This window comes from Orcinus orca, chromosome 1 (assembly GCF_937001465.1).
Source record: "Orcinus orca chromosome 1, mOrcOrc1.1, whole genome shotgun sequence".
Classification (NCBI taxonomy): Eukaryota; Metazoa; Chordata; class Mammalia; order Artiodactyla; family Delphinidae; genus Orcinus; species Orcinus orca.
The window spans coordinates 28,637,402-28,658,213 of NC_064559.1; the positions used below are offsets into that span (position 1 = coordinate 28,637,402).

Genomic DNA, 20,812 nt, shown 5'->3' on the forward strand with positions numbered 1-20,812 from the left:
GTTTCACTGAAGCTGAAAAATAGTTGTTAGCTCTTGGATAATATAAAATATGGTGGTATCAAAAAAGAACTTACCTGAATTTTTCATTATCAGACTTACATAATGCACACTCTTAAGTAACTAAGAATGCCTAAATATTCTTTTTTGAAGACCCTCTTTTATGATCCATTATGTTTTCCATGCATAGTTGTGACACTATTATTTATGCTTGGTTTTTCAAAATAGTTTTATCTAGATGAAGTTTTTAAAAATAGTTTACTGGGGCTTCCCTGGTGGTGCAGTGGTTAAAGAATCTTCCTGCCAATACAGGGGACACTGGTTCAATCCCTAGTCCGGGAAGATCCCACATGCCACAGAGCAACGAAGCCCGTGTGCCACAACTACCGAGCCTGAGCTCTAGAGCGCACGAGCCATTAACTACTGAGCCCGCATGCTCTAGGGCCTGCATGCCGCAACTGCTGAGCCCACGTGCTGCAACTACTGAAGCCTGCGCACCTAGAGCCCATGCTCCGCAACAAGAGAAGCCATCACAGTGAGAAGCCCGCGCACTGCAATGAAGAGTAGCTCCTGCTCGCCACAACTAGAAGCCCACGCATAGCAACGAAGACCCAGTGCAGCCAAAACTTAAAAAAAAAAAAAAAAAAAAGTCTACTAAAATGTATATAACTCTTTTGGATCCATGTGTCTACTGGACTAAATATTTGTATTTTGAAAATCTGCAAAGATCTAACAATAAATGTTTAAATTCTATGTGGTTTACATGAAGATTGGATCTGTAGTAACTGAGAAATAATTAACATTGTTTTGGATCAAACAGAATAATCATGATCATTGCATCTACTATAATTTTAATCATTTGGTTTTGTATTCCATCCCCTAAGAGGTATATTATTTGATGTTAATATTTGTATTCTATGTAAATATTCTACAATATTATTATCAGTCATTGCTATGGTTTCTGTCAAATGAGGAACATTCTCATTATTAGGCTTATAAAGTCTCCTGGGTGGTCTCTGAACACCATGATTGCCTTGCCAAAAATGGAATCCTGTATATTGTGCACTTGACAGTGTGCAGTTTCCCTCATTGCCCACACGCAGCATGATTAATTACATATTGTTCAGACCAGACATCAGTTTGGAATCCTTTGCAATGTTGGTATGGACATGCATTTCCATTTATTCACGTTTACTAAAATCTGTAATAAATGCTATCCACCACTGCACCCATTCTTGTTCTTCAAATTATTATTGTTTTTATTCCCAAAGAGTTTTTTTTTTTTTTTGAAGATGTTGGGGGTAGGAGTTTATTAATTAATTAATTTGTTTTTGCTGTGTTGGGTCTTCGTTTCTGTGTGAGGGCTCTCTCTAGTTGTGGTAAGTGGGGGCCACTCTTCATCACGGTGCGCGGGCCTCTCACTATTGCGGCCTCTCTTGTTGCAGAGCACAGGCTCCAGACATGCAGGCTCAGTAGTTGTGGCTCACAGGCCTAGTTGCTCCGCAGCATGTGGGATCCTCCCAGACCAGGGCACGAACCTGTGTCCCCTGCATTAGCAGCCAGATTCTCAACCACTGTGCCACCAGGGAAGCCCCAGAGTTTTTTTTTTTTAACATAAATGTAATGCAGAGTCTTTGGAGATAGAATAAAGTAACTAAGAGATAGGATTATTTGTAACCACTTGGATGGTTTTTGTGTGTAGTAGGTTCTCCTAAACTTCCTACTTGTAATGTGGTGTTATTTTATAAATGTTAAATTTCTTACTTGAGGTTGATAATTATCAACAGAATTTTAGTATGACATAATAGTCAAATTGTATGTCCTGTACCTGGTTAGCAGAAAATACATTTCGTTTAAGAATTTTTTTTGCTTTAAAAATTTTTTGTTTTGTTTTGTTTTTTAAATCATAGGTTTTGGTTGACATGGAAGCAGAAGTGAAATTCATATCTTCTGCTTTCTGTAGACAGCATGTGTCTATGCTACATTTTGTTCAAAGCAGTAATTATGAAGACTTTTCCTTTTATTATGGATTTGCAATATATATATTCAATATTCCAAATATTTCAAAATTTTACTTCTCTAAGGGCTTTCCATGTTCTGATCTTGAGAAATTAAAAAATATACTTTTTCTGGTATCTGGAGAAAAATAATGTAATGATTAGTATTTTATTTAAGAATTTGTAATATTTTGAAATAATTATATATAAGCTGTTAAATTCTAGCAGCAGTTAAATTTTGTATTGGTGACTTTTCTCTAATAACAAATAACAACTGCTGTAATATTAGATCATTATGTAATAATGACCAACTTATGTCCAAATAATACATTGTGAGTTATTATTGGTGATTATTATTATTATATAATTTTGAGCATAACGACTAATTTAAATGGATATGTAAACTGAGAACTCATAAATATTATTCTAACATTGTAAACAACAGATAGATGATATAAACTACAATTTGAAAAATCAGTTTACCCAGTGTACTCATACTCCAGCAAGAGATTTTTTAAAAAATTGAGATATTTGCCAAGCAATACATCAGTCTAAAAAAAAAAAAGCTGCACTTTGTTCAGAAGCACAGGTAATTTTAGATGTTGTTAGATCAACTAGGTTTCTGATGGTTAATTCCAGTTTTGTAAGTCAAAGTAAAATGACATACATTTACCATATTGGAACAAGATGCTTTACTGCCATCTGCCAAAGAATTGTCACAATAAATATAGAAACAGCCCATCCTTAGAGTCAATAAAACTGTAATCATAGAAATAAAGAGTCCATGATGTAACTAATATCCCCTTAGATAAGTGCCCTTGTGCAGTGCAAAACCTGAACAACCATACCTGACAGCCTTGTCCCAACCGCATGGAGAAAACAAATCTGTTAGCACGTGAGCTTTTCCAGCATTCATGACAGGTGAGCTACATTTGACATCTTCATTGTGGCACAATTTTGCAGGACTAAGAAAGATAGAATTCTTGGCAGTGTTAAGCACTGGAAGTTGTGTCTATGCAGTACTGCTTTGGAAACACGAAATCCATAAGCTGACAAGCTTTACTTTAATCATTTTAAGCTGAAAAAGTTTGAATTTTTAAAATCTGTTTTGAGGGAAACTCCTTCCTTCCTTTTTTCCATTTGTGAACAAATTAGAGGTGGCTTAGAGTAGAGGAAATGTCTGCTCTTTGCTTGGGTGTGTCCTAGAGTCCAAGGTTCAAGCACTGGCCCTTCTGCACATGACTATTGGGAATAGTTCACTCGTCTTCATGTGAGATCAGGGTACCCCTGCTGGGCGAAGGTCCTCCTTAGGAGGGAAAATCCCACCGTGAGGAGAGCTGCCAAGTCAGTTTCCTATGAATGTAACAATTTGTCAAAATCATGGTTGTTGAATACAATTTGTTCAGTAGATATTGTTCAAATGAGATGGTAATGTAAAAAAAATATGTATATATATTAATATACATATAAATCATAGGTATACAGTTTGAGAAATATACAGCAAGAAGGTGCTATTTACTGCATGAATGTATAGCACACCAGGCTACGAAAAGAGAGATTAAGTACCTGAACAATGGCTCTCGTTTTCAGCTGCAGTCAAAACCCCCTGGGATCCACATTAAAGCCAGGTCTTCCTAAACCTTCCTCCAGAGAGGTAGAGTCAATAGGTCTGGTGTTGTGCCCAGGAATCTGTATATTTTTAGAACTACAGAGGTGTTACTGATATCCATCCAGGAGACTGGATCTTCCTTTTTCCCATCTGCTTCCTCCAGCTCTCTTTTGTCTGTGTCACAGAACAGGCTGCCCCTAAAAGCAGTCATTTAATTACCAAATGTCTACCATGTACATATCGTGAGCAGCATTATAGGAAATACAAATACAAATAAGATCCAGTTTTGAGGGAGGTTAGAATCTAGTAGGGGAGATAAAAACCTGAAAACAGTAAGGCTACAGGCAAAAGCGTCACCCTCCCTGTTCCGTTCCCACCCAAGAAATCCAAGGTGCTTCTCCAAGTCCTGGTTGTTTTATTCTCTGTACAGTGTCATTGGCAGTGCTTCCTAGCTGACATTCAGAGATAAAGGAGCAGGTGAATTATTATGTACAGGTTAAGGAAATTGAACACAATGATTCTTTGTTGTAAGGAAAAGGTAGGAATAATTCCTACCTTGAATTAATATGAATAGAGAGCTCTATTTTGGGATTTAAGATTTCATTGAGGCTTACTACGGGACCTTTCCATTATTGTTGTGGATATACTGCCTACGTTTATTTTAAAATATAAAAGTGCTATTTTTCTGAATTGATCTATAATTTATAAGGAACATCATTATACTTACAAAGATGGTATTATTATTCTGCATTCATCGCGTGAGAATGGTAGCTTAATGCTTATGGTAATTCCTTCCCTATTTCTCCACAACTGATTTATCACTTGTCTGACCCAACTTCTCGGCACACCATTGTTCCACGCTCTCCACACCCCTCATTTCACAGAGGAGTGTTAATAATAGGATATGTTATTCAGCTTTTCATTTACATGCTTCTGAGATGCCAGGCAGTATAATTAATCACCATCACAAATATTCTTATGTATATGCTTTATACATATATACTCTTTCTGGGTCACTGAACTAATAAAACAGCATATTCTAAGGATTGTTGCAAATCACAGCCTATGGCTACAAGGTAGTTAGTAAAATGTGTAAGGTAAACATAGATTTGCAAGATATTTTCCTTCAGGTGAAAATATAGGAAATCTTTTCAAATAATGCATGTGCTAATAGAATCCAAAATAACCATTCTGTGTTATGTTTAATAAATGCTAGTGTTTCCATAGCTTTTAAATATTTATAAAATAGTTTTATAACAAAATTGGAGGAGGGATGGGACTCACCTTGTGCCCTTTTTCTCCAAATAAAGAAAAGGGTAGCATATTCTTTTTTTTTTTAAATTGGAGTATAATTGCTTTACAATGGTGTGTTAGTTTCTGCTTTATAACAAAGTGAATCAGTTATATATATATATATACATATGTTCCCATATCTCTTCCCTCTTGCGACTCCCTCCCTCCCACCCTCCCTATCCCACCCCTCCGGGTGGTCACAAAGCACCGAGCTGATCTCCCTGTGCTATGTGGCTGCTTCCCACTAGCTATCTACCTTACGTTTGGTAGTGTATATATGTCCATGCCACTCTCTCACTGTCACAGCTTACCCTTCCCCCTCCCCATATCCTCAAGTCCATTCTCTAGTAGGTCTGTGTCTTTATTCCTGTCTTACCCCTAGGTTCTTCATGACATTTTTTTTTCTTAAATTCCATATATATGTGCTAGCATACGGTATTTGTCTTTCTCTTTCTGACTTACTTCACTCTGTATGACAGACTCTAGGTCTATCCACCTCATTACAAATAGCTCAATTTCGTTTCTTTTTATGGCTGAGTAATATTCCATTGTATATATGTGCCACATCTTCTTTATCCATTCATCCGATGATGGGCACTTAGGTTGTTCCCATCTCTGGGCTATTGTAAATAGAGCTACAATGAACATTTTGGTACAGGACTCTTTTTGAATTATGGTTTTCTCAGGTTATATGCCCAGTAGTGGGATTGCTGGGTCATATGGTAGTTCTATTTGTAGTTTTTTAAGGAAGCTCCATACTGTTCTCCATAGTGGCTGTGTCAATTCCCATTCCCACCAGCAGTGCAGGAGTGTTCCCTTTTCTCCACACCCTCTCCAGCATTTATTGTTTCTAGATTTTTGGATGATGGCCATTCTGACTGCTGTGAGATGATATCTCATTGTAGTTTTGATTTGCATTTCTCTAATGATTAATGATGTTGAGCATTCTTTCATGTGTTTGTTGGCAGTCTGTATATCTTTGGAGAAATATCTGTTTAGGTCTTCTGCCCATTTTTGGATTGTGTTGTTTGTTTTTTTGATATTGAGCTGCATGAACTGCTTATAAATTTTGGAGATTAATCCTTTGTCAGTTGCTTCATTTGCAAATATTTTCTCCCATTCTGAGGGTTGTCTTTTCGTCTTGTTTATGGTTTGCTTTTGCTGTGCAAAAGCTTTGATGTTTCATTAGGTCCCATTTGTTTATTTTTGTTTTTATTTCCATTTCTCTAGGAGGTGGGTCAAAAAGGATCTTGCTGTGATTTATGTCATAGAGTGTTCTGCCTATGTTTTCCTATAAGGGTTTGATAGTTTCTGGCCTTACATTTAGGTCTTTAATCCATTTTGAGTTTACTTTTGTGTATGGTGTTAGGGAGTGATCTAATCTCATATTTTGACATGTACCTGTCCAGTTTTCCCAGCACCACTTATTGAAGAGGCTGTCCTTTCTCCACTGTACATTCCTGCCTCCTTTATCAAAGATAAGGTGACCATATGTGCGTGGGTTTATCTCTGGGCTTTCTATCCTGTTCCATCGATCTATATTTCTGTTTTTGTGCCAGTACCATACTGTCTTGATTACTGTAGCTTTGTAGTATAGTCTGAAGTCAGGGAGCCTGATTCCTCCAGCTCTGTTTTTCGTTCTCAAGATTGCTTTGGCTATTTGGGGTCTTTTGTGTTTCCATACAAATTGTGAAATTTTTTGTTCTAATTCTGTGTAAAATGCCAGTGGTAGTTTGAAAGGGATTGCATTGAATCTGTAGATTGCTTTGAGTAGTAGAGTCATTTTCACAATGTTGATTCTTCCAATCCAAGAACATGTTATATCTCTCCATCTATTTGTATCATCTTTAATTTCTTTCATCAGTGTCTTATAATTTTTTGCATATAGGTCTTTTGTCTCCTTAGGTAGGTTTATTCCTAGATGTTTTATTCTTTTTGTTGCAATGGTAAATGGGAGTGTTTTCTTGATTTCACTTTCAGATTTTTCATCATTAGTGTATAGGAATGCCAGAGATTTCTGTGCATTAATTTTGTATCCTGCTACTTTACCAAATTCATTGATTAGCTCTAGTAGTTTTCTGGTAGCATCTTTAGGATTCTCTATGTATACTACCATGTCATCTGCAAACAGTGACATCTTTACTTCTTCTTTTCCAATTTGGATTCCTTTTATTTCCTTTTCTTCTCTGATTGCTGTGGTTAAACTTCCAAAACTATGTTGAATAAGAGTGCTGAGAGTGGACAACCTTGTCTTGTTCCTGATCTTAGTGGAAATGCTTTCAGTTTTTCACCAGTGAGGATGATGTTGGCTGTGGGTTTGTCATATATGGCCTTTATTATGTTGAGGAAAGTTCTCTCTATGCCTACTTTCTGGAGGGTTTTTATCATAAATTGGTGTTGAATTTTGTCAAAAGCTTTCTCTGCATCTATTGAGATGACCATATGGTTTTTCTCCTTCGATTTGTTAATATGGTTTCTCACATTGATTGATTTGCATATATTGAAGAATCCTTGCATTCCTGGAATAAACCCCACTTGATCATGGTGTATGATCCCTTTAATGTGCTGCTGGATTCTGTTTGCTAGTATTTTGTTGAGGATTTTTGCATCTATGTTCATCAGTGATATTGGCCTGTAGTTTTCTTTCTTTGTGACATCCTTGTCTGGTTTTGGTATCAGGGTGACAGTGGCCTTGTAGGATGAGTTGGGGAGTGTTCCTCCCTCTGCTATATTTTAGAAGAGTTTGAGAAGGATAGGTGTTAGCTCTTCTGTAAATGTTTGATAGAATTCGCCTGTGAAGCCATCTGGTCCAGGCCTTTTGTTTGTTGGAAGATTTTAAATCACAGTTTCAATTTCAGTGCTTGTGATTGGTCTGTTCATATTTTCTATTTCTTCCTGATTCAGTCTTGGCAGATTGTGCCTTTCTAAGAATTTGTCCATTTCTTCCAGGTTGTCCATTTTATTGGCATAGAGTTGCTTGTAGTAATCTCTCATGATCTTTTGTATTTCTGCAGTCAGTTGTTACTTCTCCTTTTTCATTTCTAATTCTATTGATTTGAGTCTTCTCCCTTTTTTTCTTGATGAGTCTGGCTAATGGTTTATCTTTTTTTTTTTATCTTCTCAAAAACCAGCTTTTAGTTTTATTGGTCTTTGCTATCGTTTCCTTCATTTCTTTTTCATTTATTTCTGATCTGATTTTTATGATTCTCTCCTTCTGCTAACTTTGGGGTTTTTTTGTTCTTCTTTCTCTAATTGCTTTGGGTGAAAGATTGGGTTGTTTATTCAAGATGTTTCCTGTTTCTTAAGGTAGGATTGTATTGCTATAAACTTCCCTCTTAGAACTGCTTTTGCTGCATCCCATAGATTTTGGGTCATCATGTCTCCATTGTCATTTGTTTCTAGTTATTTTTTGATTTCCTCTTTGATTTCTTCAGTGATCACTTCGTTATTAAGTAGTGTATTGTTTAGCCTCCATGTGTTTGTATTTTTTACAGATTTTTTACAGATCTTTTACAGATCTTTTCCTGTAATTGATATCTAGTCTCATAGCGTGGTGGTCGGAAAAGTTACTTGATACAATTTCAATTTTCTTAAATTTACCAAGGTTTGATTTGTGACCCAAGATATGATCTATCCTGGAGAATGTTCCATTAGCACTTGAGAAGAATGTGTATTCTGTTGTTTTTGGTTGGAATGTCCTATAAATATCGATTAAGTCCATCTTGTTTAATGTATCATTTAAAGCATGTGTTTCCTTATTTATTTTCATTTTGGATGATCTGTCCACATATTACTTCTTAGTAGAAAATTTCATCTGGCCTAAGGTCAAGTAACCCACTAAATGTTAACCTGTGACAAGAGCCACACTTGAAAGATTTTAAGTGAACTGTCCTCCCTCCAGCTGCATTTCTCTGCATTTGTAGAACAGATGGATTTCTCAAAAGGAGGTGGGTTACAAAGTAAATGTATTTTCTTACATTTCTTTGGGAAAGTTGTATCTAGGGAGTAACCCCAGAGACTTGGGCCCCTCGAATCCCTTGGGCCCTGACTATAATCTGGGAAAGAGTGTTTTGTCTTACAGATAAGAGGGAAGAGGGACATATATGATACTCAGGATAAAACCCAGGTCCCAAAGTGCCAAGGCTAGAGCAAGGATGTAGTCAGAAATCAGGATCACAGTAATCAGATCAGTATCAGAAACACGGGGGTCAGAATTTTAGGCTAGACAGAGGCGACAGAAAAATCGACGTTAGAAACTTAGCTTGTTTGAATGATGCTTGCTATTCATTCTCTCATTCACTCATTCATTCCTTCAGCAGACATCTGTGATCACCTATTCCGTGCGTGATCCTTCCCTGTATGGAACTTAAAGTGAGGGGTGTAGGAGGTGGGGTTGGAGGCGGGCAACGTCCAACCACTTTTTAACTTGATTAGATTCTGACAGGAGTACTAGGTAGTCTGTGGTGCTCTAGAAAATGAGAACTTTAGTGCTAAGGGAACATGGGCTCCAAGAAACAAAGACAGATATGAGCTTAAAGGATAAATCAGGAGTTATCAGAACAGAAAAATGCATGAGATCTGGGTCTAACATCCATACTAGAGCCAGTACAGGTACGACAGGAGGCCAGGTATTAGGAGGAGATGTGGAATGTTAGGTTAACACAGTGCAGCGTGAAGCCCAACGGCTGGGAAGTTAGACAAAATTCAAATCCCAGGTTCACCTTTTCCTAGCTCTGTTGTCTTCAACACATCAACCTCTTTGAGCCTCAGGTTTTTTTAACTGTCATTAATAAACGATGCATAGTAAAATAAATAAATAATGGGTAATACTATCTACCTAACAATGGGGTTGGGAGAACTAATTTTAGAATTTTGCTATTATGGAATTTATGACTTCATGCACATAACTACCTTCCAGTAATTCGGAGCTCCTTTGAGTTATATTTTTGGAGTTTGTTATGACTTATATCCCAATGTTAAAATTGTGACATTAACCTGCTGTGTTATCAGGATTCCCATTAATAGTGTCCATGTGCATTCCATAGCATTTTTATAAAGAATTTGGTCTAGGTTTCCCATTCTGGAAAATATTTACCTCCAGCATTTTATGAAATAACTAAATCCAAAAACAAATATGTCTCTCAGAAGAAATGAATTGACTTTGTCACTAGGGGGAGACCTAGCCAGGTTTTGAAACTTGCCCCAACTTTGAGAGGACAGAATCTTTTTCTTTCCTGGACGTTCTCAGGAGATAAGAGAAGTGATAATGTAGGAAAAGGCATTGACAAAACTGGCAGTCCCAACAGGAGGATTGGAGAGAGTTTCTTTTTCTTTCAGTGGCTCTTAACTAAGTGTTTTCTATGTAGATGGGAATAAACCTTAGGGGATACAGATGCTGAGACAGCCTAGAAGCATCAGGTGAAGCCAAGACTTCAGGGGGCACCAAGCAAAGGGGAGTTGCATCCTTTCACGGGAGCCTTCTGAGAGGGTAGGGACATTTAATAAACACCAAGATTTCTCACTGGAATTTTCGGTGACCATAGACAGTCTGCATGTGTGCATATTTATACACTTTTTTCTATTATATCTTTTTCTGTTAATTACATTTCCCTGCTCATCTTGAATCATAAGCACTTCTGAAGAAGTGGGGCAGGGATATCTTGACCGTTCTGTGGAAGGAAAAGGCCAAGGGGTGCTAGGAGGGGAAATGCCTCTCACAGGTAACGTTCACGGACTAATTCCCTGGGGAGCCAACTCATAAAAGGGTGCAGCAACCCAGGCAGTAGAATTCCATCTGGTTAATGATATTTCTTTAAAGAAGAGAGATCCAGGCTCAGAACTTAGTGAATGGCAAACCTTTTTATCTTCTCAGTTCTCTTCAATCTATTAGTGCAACTAATTTATAGAGGATACTTGGAATAAAGCAGCAGACTTTTATTTAAGAAAATGAAGAATATAAACATGAAACATAATTGGCTATGAGGCTGGCTTAAAAAATAATTTCAAGTATATAGCGTGTATTAAATGCTTCCAATTGTACAGTTTATAAATATCAAATTCTATACCTCTTACCCAAGTGATAATTTATATTTAACAACTTGGCATTTGCCTTGCTGAGCATCCTAAGTCCATGAGTTCCATTAGTATAAAGTTCAGAATATTCAAATTATATTGTATATGGTTGAATTAGGGATCTCTAGAAAACTAATGGAAGTATCTTAAAAGAATATTATTTTTTGATTATCAGAACAAATACATGGTAAAGAAATTTAAAACCATCTGTAATTTTTTTCACAGAGTAATAACCACTGTTGACATGTCGGGTTAGTTCTTTTTAGCTCTAATTCCATAACATTTTTTACAAAGTTGAAATCATGCTGAATGTACAATTTTGTATTCTGATCATTTCTTTTCCCCAGAGCACAAGGCTTGTGGTTTCTATACTCATTGCCGTCTACAAATGGAGCACATTTCTTGCTCTTCTTTTAAGTACAAAATCATTATATGTTGTTTTTTAAACTACATAATTATTCAACCTTTTCCCTTATCATTCAAAGTCTTTGTAAATGTCATTGTAATGGTGACAAGATATTTCATCAATGCATATATCACAATTTATTCTACAGATTCCTATTATTAGATATTTAGTTATTTCCAGTAAATAATACTGTAATGAAGGTCTCTGTTCATAAAATTTTAGCAGTTTTACTGTATTTAATAAGGATCATTTGCATTGAAACCAAAAAACTATTTTTAACTATAGTGAGATAAGTTGATTATATTTTTAAATAAAACTATAAACCACTAATAGTAGAACTACTGGAAGTATATGAGTTTCTGTGACATATGATAATTCCTTAGGATATTTAAAAACCCCTTTTCATCCCAGGAATTGAATATAGGTGTTAGATGTCTCCCCAGATCCTAGCACCCCAGTGATTATGAGTGCCTGCATATTAGAGAATATGTAATGTAGACTTTTCCATCTCACTTAAGAAGTGCTTACATTGTAGGAAGCACACCGCTAAGTGTTCTCACTCACATGAACTCTTAATCATCAAAATAACCCTATGAGATATAGAATATCATTATTATTTAATAAATAATGCCTCGTGGATATGACTTGCATCAGGATTAAATGAGCTAATACACTTATGAACACTTCCATACACATAAATATGACTTAACTATATATACAAGTAGTATATAGAAAAAGGTCTGGATGAATCTGTACTAAACTGCTATTATGTTTATTTCTTGAGAGAGAGAAAGGGGATTGATCTTGGTGGTAAAAGTCAAAGTAGACCTTAGCCTTATCATTGATGTTTAGTTATTTTCCCAAAAGAATGTAATCATATACTACTTATTTAATTAAAATTAATTTAAAAATATAACTATATGACAAGGGGATTCTTTTTATTATTGAGCTTTACAATCATATTTGAATGCTTTGGAGTTTACTAGCTCCTCATTAGTTATAGAAAAAAGATGATAGTGGAAAAATTTAAACCCCAAACTTTAGGTCTCTGAAAATTGAAGTCAGTAAAATAGATGAAGAAAACACTTCCAGACGAATACGCTATGTCAAGGGCAAAATAGGATTGTTTGCAACACTCTTTTACATTCAATTTTTATAATAATTTGTGTTAAGATCTCATTGAGCCTGTAGAGTAAGATCATTTTATTTTTAGTTAATTGCTTGTGCCTTCAACAGATGTATATTGAGCACCTACTCTGTCCCAGGGACTGTTTTAGTGAGTAAAATAGAACAGGCCTGCTTCCATTAAAGTTGGGGAGAGGCACAATAAATAAATCAACAGATATGTGCATGTCAGGTTGTGATCCGCTCTGAAGAAAGTAAGCAGGGTAAAGGGGGTGAGAATGGTGAGCTGGGATGAGGTGGGAGGGGTGAGCGTGGACCATTTGACATCCAGAGGCATGAAGAGGAGGCCGCCGAGCAGGGTCCTGAGCGAGCTGAGGGCGTGAGTCCGTCCAGACAGAGGGGAACGCGAGGGCGTGGTCCTCAGGCCCGGCTAGTCTGCAGGACAGGACATGGCGGCGCAGGGAGAGGAGGAAGCCAACGTGTGGGCTGAGCTCAGGGAGGCAGAGAGGAATCTAGAGACAAAGTAACGTGGCATGTAGGTAGGGCACGATAAGGAGTTCAGACTCAGCCCTTCAGTAACTCCCTAGATGGGCAGGTTGGGGACTCTGGCGGCATATGCGGAGAGGGAGTTTGGGGGTGTAAGGTATTTATTAGAGATCAACATCTCTGTAGGAAGGAGAACGCAGAGGGAGCCCTCATAAATCTCAAGGAGCTGATGCCTTGTCCTGTGCAATCAGCAGATCTGTGGATGCCCGGGGAGGGTGTGGCTATGGGGAGGCCACTGTCTACAGCTGGACCTGAAGGAGCTGATAGCTGGTCTCCGGGGCGACCACATTAGGACATTTGCTAATGTGCTATAGGAATGGTTTACGATTTTTCTAAACGATCATAACTATTGAAAGGTTCTTTCATAAAGGTAAATGGTCAAGCCTGATTGGTATAAAACCCTAGAATGGCTTGATATTTCCTCACCATGATAAAAATACCTATGTCAAGCTAAAATGCAGGGTCACAGTTTTCAATGAAACATTAGAAGCCATTGCTATTAAAGCCAGGATGCCTGCTACCACCAGAATTATTTGGTAGTTCTCTGGAAAGTCAATCCAAAGCAGTTACAACAGTGAAAGAATAAAAACATTAAATAAAGGAAAGAAGAGGCAGTAGTATCATTCCTTGCACATGATGTGATTTTTTAGCCTAGAAAACCCAAGAAAAGTGAAAATCATTAAAAACATTAAGAAAATTCAGTAGGGAAGTTGCTTATCAATTAACATATAAAATCAAATAACTTTCCTGTACGTCAGGGGTTGGCAAATGTTTTTCTGTAAAGAGCCTAGCTAGTAAATATTTTAGGCTTGTGGTCATACCGTCTGTATTGCAACTACACACCTCTGCTGTTGTAGGGCAAAAGCAGCTGTAGACAAAAAGTAAACACAGGCATGGCCGTGTTCCAATGGAACTTTATTTAAAAAACAGGCAGCAGCCCAGACTTAGCCCACGTTGGTTGTTTGCTGACCCCTGCTATAGTCATGAAAAAATCATTGAGAAATTATAATGGAAGAAGAATTCTCATTCCCAAGAGCCAACAAAATGACTGAAACATTAGACACTTGATTAAAAGATGTACAAGACAAAGAGAAGAAATTTTCTGAAAGACATTAAAGAAATTTCAGGTGAAAGAGAATAAAACTCTGCTTTGAATAGAAAGATTCTGCTTTGTAAAAGGGTCAGATTCCCCTAAATTAATTATAGAGTCCCTGTTTTAACTATTTAGATGATCTAAAAAATATCTCTTATTTTAAAAAAATTCTTGTAGACTTATATCATATGCATATACTATACTTTAGTCAGATTTCTATTGATAAAGCTTTGATTGTTGCTACTTTTTTTTTTTTTGCTATCACAGATAATTTCTATAATAAATATCCTCGTACATGCTGGAAAGCTGTGAAAGTAAATCCACAGGCCGAATTGCCAGAAGTGGGGTTACTGGGTCAAAAAATATGTCATTTTAAACGTTGATGAGACTGTAACAACCTGCATGAGAGTGATCTTTACATCTTCTCTAGAACTGGGCAGCATCAGTTTTTTGTTATTTTAAAAAATTTCTGATATGTGAAAAATCATATCTCCTAGATTTTTAATTGATAATATTTGATTTTAAGAGAGAAATTGGACATTTTTTTTTCTTTTGCTCATTGACCATAGGTATTTTTTCCTAACTTGCTTTTCTATACCCCGTTTTAAATGTATTTGATTGCTCCCTTTCTTACTGGTTTGTGTGAGCTCTTTATTAGTTATGGAAACTACCTCTAGGTCTGTTGTTTTCCTTGCAAAACAGATTATGGTTACCCAGAGTGCATAAAGAAATTATACATATTTTTCCCTTTATGAGCTTGAGATTTTGTGTACCTCTTAGAAATGTCCACCCTTTACGTCATGCAGGACTCTGCAAAAAATATCACCTCCTGTGAGGCTTTTCCTAATCGCCTACCTAAAATAGGTAGTACTTCCCTCATTATGTCAATAAGGAAACTAAGAGAGAGGAAATAACTGGCCCAAGATCACACAGCTCATAGGTAGCTGAACCTTGAACCGGAATTTAAGCTCAACATCGTCTGACCTCAAAGCCTGTCTTACTGTTTTATCTCATCCCAACCTGGCCATACCCACCAGCATATGGGTGGATAGGAATATAAAATTTTAGGGTTAGAAGAGACTTTTTATGCAGGGTCCTAAAAGATAGATCAGGAAGGATACATAGATTTCTGGTAGTAAATATTTCATGCTCATTAGTTTGACCAACAGTTACTTCTCTTAGAGAAATTCTCAGAATTATTTTCTTATGATGCATAGAATCTCTGTTACTGTTTTGACATGCATTAAAGCACTCCCAACTTCAGTACCCATCGTAGATGTTAAACATTATTGTGTGTCATTATAATTATTTGCCTTAGGAAGGCTGTGATTCCTAGCTGGATTTAATAATTAATCCCCATAAGTATAGTATTTCTTATTCTCAACATTATATAGTAGCAGAACCATGATTTTCAGTCATTAAGAGTTTCTATGAAACTCTTTTGGAATGAATTTTCAGATTTGGGAAAAACAAAAGGCTGATTAATGGCATATTCCTGCTAAACGTCACGAAAACAAAACATACGTTGTCAGTAAATCAAAATTACTGGTAGTCCTAGAAGAATGCATAATCAGAGGAGATGGTGATATGTTAACTAATTTTTATATTTGAGGTATTTAAGATGAATGATTCACCTTTACTGACCATAGAAATTAGATTGTTTGAGTTGAAAGGATGAAGCCATACAGAGTGATGGTTAAGAGCATGTTTAAATTCTGTCTCCGTAGCTTCCTAGCTATGAGTTATTGGGCAAGTAATTTAACTCCTCTGTCCCTAAGCTTCCCCATTTATAAAGTAGGGATAATAATAGTGCTAATAGCACAGGAGTGTGGTAAGTATTAAATCAGGCTACATACAGAAATTTAGGAACCATATGTATGGAGAAATTGAAGAAATCTCAATTGTGATGGTGAAGAGCCAGGCTGAGCAGGCAGATGGAGGAGAAAGGGCTCAGGGAAACCTCTAAAGAGTACAAATTGTTAAAATGTTTTTTCTTAAACATTTTTTTTATTGACATATAGTTGATTTACAATATTGTTTTAGTTTCAGGTGTACAGCAAAGTGATCCAATTACACGTATTTATATATTTTTTTCAGATTATTTTCCATTATAGGTTATTACAAGATATTGAATATAGTTCCCTGTGCTATATGGTAGGTGCCTATTGTTTATCTATTTTAAATGTAGTCGTGTGTATATGCTAATACAATACTCCTAATTTGTCCTCCCCCCAGCCTTACCCCTTTGGTAACCATAAGTTTGTTTTCTTGTCTGTGAGTCTGTTTCTAGTTTTGTAAATAAATTCATTTGTATTATTTTTTAGATTCCATGTGTAAGTGATATCATATAATATTTGTCTTTCTCTTTCTGACTTACTTCACTAAGTATGATAATCTCTAGGTCCATCCATGTTGCTGAAAATGGCATTATTTCATTCTTTTTTATGGCTGAGTAATATTCCGTTGTATATATGCGCCACATCTTCTTTACCCATTCATCTGTTGATGGACACTTAGTTTGCTTCCATGTCTTGGCTATTGTAAATAGTGCTGCCATGAACATTGGGGTGCAAAAAATATGGAACACTTCACGAATTTGCACGTCATCCTTGTGCAGGGGCCATGGTAACCTTCTCTGTATCATTCCAATTTTACCATATGTGCTACCAAAGTGAGCACCAAACTGCTGAAATTTTTCAACATAACATGTGTACTTCCAATAGAAAATGCCAGACCGGGCACACTCTATTTTATCTCTGTTGAAACCTCATTAAAATTATAGTAAAAGAAAAAAAGGTTTAAACATACAGTGAAAAGAAAGCATGGTAGATATCAGAGGAAGTAGAAGGAAAACTGAGTTTTAAAAGTGCTGACAAGGGACTTCCCTGGTGGTCCAGTGGTTAAGACTTCGCTTTCCAATGCAGGGGGGTGCAGGTTCGATCCCTGGTCGGCAAGCTAAGATCCCACATGCCTCGGGGCCAAAAAGCCAAAACATAAAGCAGAAGCAATATTGTAGGAAAATCAATAAAGACTTTAAAAATGGTCCATATCAAAAAAATCTTTTAAAAGAAAAAAGAAAATCATAGTCTGGATATGAAGCAAATGAGCTAGGGTACATCTCATGATGATGAATGAATGAAGATGAACGAAGTGAGGTTCAAGCAATTGATAGAAGGAGTAGGAAGCTGAAGATATTAGGGATGGAGGAAAGATGACAAAGAAAATCCATTCAGAAGCAGAAGGATAAACTGTGCAATAAATTCATAGTTCAGAAATAGAGCAAAGTAAACTATGACACGAGTTTGAATAAATGGTGAAGACATTAGAAGGGAGAATCAACTTGAACTTGATTCTAGGAAGATCCTCTTTAGAGAGTGTTCACGATCTTGGTGTCTTAGAGACGAGAGTGGAGTTAAAGCGCACTACTTAGCACAAGTGATTAATGTTTACACCATCAAATGTTGTCACTGCTATTAACTGTTTTTTCATCTTGTAGAAGCAACCCAGAGGCAAACACCAAAGACTTTATGTGGGTACATCAAAAAATGTAAATGTTATGAACCTTGATGATATAAGAGTAAGATTTGTTTACAACATTGAGAAGTGGAGGGAAGGATACAGGTGATAACATGGTCATTTTACAAAGAGGGCATAAAGATAACATAGAGAGGGACCAATATTAGTGAACTAACTCTATTAGGGAGGGGAAGGAAGAAGGGAAGGGGTTATAGATGAACTAGATCTTCATCCAACATTGCGGAAGCCAACAGGTAATATCTGAAGCTGATTGTTCAGAAAGAGCTGCATACATGTGGCAGGGGCTTCTAGTGGATCTTTTAATGTTCATTCTCCCTTTCTTTTATACAATAAAAATGAATCTGGGTACATGAACACCCAGCTAACAACTACATTTTCCCTGAAGCTAGGTATGGCCAACAAGGAGCCATGCTGGAATGTAGTGTGCAGCCTTTAGGTCAGTTTCTTGAAATAGAAGGAGCCTGGCCGCCCCTCCTCTCTCTCCCTGCCTTCCCTAGGCTGGAGTGCAGGTGAGGCAGAATGTCTATGAAGCTTGTGGAAAAGGGCCATGTCCTCCACAGGGAGGCCAGAACAGTGCCTTATATCACTGTGTTTTGGAGTTCCGTGTTAAAGCAGTCTGACTTGTATCCTATTCCTATGAATAATTGTTTCAAGACATAAAGGCATGTAAGTCTTATAACATCAATGATTAAAAGTTGTTTTCTGGAAAGCAGGATTCAGTGTGTGGTAGTTGAATCGAAGACAAGCATTGTTTTTCCTTGTAACTATTTCTATGCCATTTAATTTTTAAGCATGTGTATGCATTATTTTGATGGAAATAAAATGAAAGTTCGTTAAGATAATTAGAGAAAAATAGAACATATACAGTAGTAAAATGGAAATAAATAACTCACTCTCTAACTAACCTGAGAAAACGTTTTAGTGACTCACTTCAAGCTATTTTTTCTACATATAGTTTTTTGTATATTTGATCGAAAGTCTACATTTCAGGGATGGATAGAGGAAGGGGACTCCACCGAGAGGACTGAAAAGAAATATTTGGAGAATTATTAGACAAACCAAGAGAATTAAATATCAAGAAAAACTGGAGGCGGGTGGTTTCAGTAATGACAGGTTAGTTAATGGTTTCAAATGCTCTGGAAGAGTCAACAGGTTGAGATTTGGCAATTGGTTAATTGGATTTGGCCTCTTGGGTTGAACAGACTAAGGGTGATTGTGTGAAGTGCTGCTGACAGGGCAAGCGTGATGGGGGCTGAGAACTGACTTGGGTTTGTCATTGTCAAGGTCAGGGGTCAGTCCTAGTGGGTGGCAGGTACAAACTCCTGGTTGCAGTGGTTTAAAGAGAATGGAGGATATCTTTAGATGAGAGAGAAGTGAGTAGATTTGTAGGTAAGATTTAGGACCTGAACATAAATTTGTAGGTAAGTAGTGCCCAGTCAAGGACCTGATGGGGATTCTACCAAACTGGTTTAAAAGCAGAAGTGTATGATCCTTTTAATATATTGTTGGATTTGGTTTGCTAGTATTTTGTTGAGCATTTTTGCATATATGTTCATCAGTGATATTGGCCTATAAGTTTCTTTTTTGTGTGCATTCTTTGTCTGCTTTAGGTATCAGGGTGAAGTAAGTCAGCCAGAGAAAGACAAATATCATATGATATCACTTATATGTGGAATCTGAAAAAAAAGATACAAAAGCAAAGGTGGAAGCTTTGGCTTGGAAAGAACATTTCATCTCCCAAAACCAAAGGGAAAGGGGAATATTAGGAAGGGAGAAGTTAATCTCTTTATCCATGTGTTAGTTTACAAAGTAATATCTTGAAAGCGTGAGTTTGTGGGTTTAACAAGGAAAACAGTTTGAAAGAGTTGACCTGGTGAATTACGCAGGAGATGAGCTGAGGGCTGGCCAAGGAGTCCTGTGCACTTGAGTAGGATTATCCATCATGGAAGCGAAATCAGCTGGGTCCTGGGGCTGGACCCAAAACTCCCAGCAGCTTAGCATTGGGAGCAGAAATAAAGACAGTCGGGTTAGCCCAGGTTACCACCTTTTAGTAGTCTTTCTGCTTAAAAATGTTTAAGGTAAAAAGTAGCTGTGCTGTTTTATGTTACATCGATAGACACCCTGAATAGCATGTTTACTAGTGGGTCAAATCAACCTGGCATGCAGCAGTGATAAGGGTGTGCCTTCCTTTTCATTCATGTCCTAATTTCTGTTTTTCCCCCATAGAAATTCAGTACATGTGCATTAATCTTACCTAAACTGACCTGTTTTCTGCTTCCAGAAAAAAAATTACTCAAGAATTTTCTTGAGTAATTTAATTTCTTGAGTAATTAATCTAAAAGATTAATAAAAGAAAGAAAATAAAATGGAGACCCATGTAGAATAAAGTGTGTATTAAATCTGCTGAGCAATTCTAATCAGACTCATTGACTGTTTCTGCCCTGATTATTTTGGACACAAACTACTGGGGCCTGTGTTTATATCATAAGGCACAAGGAAGGAATGGCTTGTGATGTTTTTGTATGTTCCTCTGTTTTCTGACTACAAAATTGACAGTGACTCTTTACAGTAGGAAATGTTTAGCTGTAACTCTTTGGTAGGGACCAGTGGAGACTGCAGATTTGGTTGTAGTTATACTAGAAAATTCTGGTATGTTTTCTCTATACAGCATGGAAGTGTAACCTCAGAGGTATAGCTAGGGCTGCTGAAATGGGTTCAGGATCTGATGAAAAAAAAAATGTTCAGGTCCCTCCCAGCATTTGGTTGAGGTTCACATCCTCTTCCAGCAGAGATTATTTGTACTGAATTTCTCCAACCTGTTCAGCCCTAAACGTGCCAAGAAATCTAAGCGTAGTTCAAATAAAGATATGATTCCGTGATTTCAAGACCACCCGCCAGCTTTTTGTTGTATTCTTTCTTTCTTTCTTTCTTTTTTTAAGCTCCATAAAGGGCTTTTAAAAAAAGCACAGAGTTAAAAAAAAATAGTCAAATGGGTACTAGGTATAATTTCTGCTCCAATGGTCCCTACAAAACTTCAAGAAACAAAAGGTCCCTGAAAATAACCATTTGGAAATGACATTACCAACTAATTCTAGCTCTTGTCAATGTAACCAGTGATATCATGTCTCTCTACAATG

General features: G+C 36.9%; 1 protein-coding gene and 1 non-coding gene across 2 annotated transcripts in view; one reads left to right on the top strand and one right to left on the bottom strand.

Moving 5' to 3' along the window:
* The window catches only part of NEK7 (NIMA related kinase 7), a 295,992-nt gene that overhangs the window by 71,913 nt on the left and 203,267 nt on the right, over nucleotides 1-20,812 (top strand). The gene's annotated exons all lie outside the window — the stretch shown is intronic.
* Nucleotides 16,711-16,817, bottom strand: LOC117198808 (U6 spliceosomal RNA). Its single transcript, XR_004480044.1, has one exon. It is a non-coding gene; the product is annotated as a U6 spliceosomal RNA (small nuclear RNA).